Below are 517 nucleotides of genomic sequence, written 5' to 3'. Positions count from 1 at the left end.
TTGTTTCAAATTGGCTTATTAAATTTTTCACTTTCTTGATTTCAGCCCGATTTTTCTTCACTATTTCTATCACTTTTACGAATTCAGTCCGAAGTTTATCCCTATCTTCTTTTAGCTCTTTGATTTGTTTGTGCATTCTTTAAATTTGTTGAATTCCTTAACCGTGTTTATAACTATTCTTTTTTAAAAAAATATTTTACTTATTTTTATTTTATGTGCATGAGTGCATTGCCTGCATGAAGGTGAGTGCACCTGTGTCATGCAATGCCACGAAGGTCAGAAGCGGACTTCAGATTTCCCTGGAACTGGGGTTAAGGACGGCTCATAGCCATCATGTGGGTGCTGGGAATCAAACCCGGGTCCTCTGCAAGAGCAGTCAGTGCTCTTAACCGCTGAGCCATCTCTCCAGCCCATGGCTATTCTTTTAAATTCTGTGTCCTGGGTTTTCTCTAGGGGGTTCTCCTTGTAGAACTCTTCCATAGGACTGGTGGAGTTTGGTGGGCGCATACTGTTTTGG

Source organism: Nannospalax galili, unplaced genomic scaffold (genome assembly GCF_000622305.1).
Source record: "Nannospalax galili isolate Female #2095 unplaced genomic scaffold, S.galili_v1.0 scaffold999, whole genome shotgun sequence".
Classification (NCBI taxonomy): Eukaryota; Metazoa; Chordata; class Mammalia; order Rodentia; family Spalacidae; genus Nannospalax; species Nannospalax galili.
The sequence above is the reverse complement of the archived record's forward strand: the minus strand, read 5'-3'. Positions refer to the sequence as shown.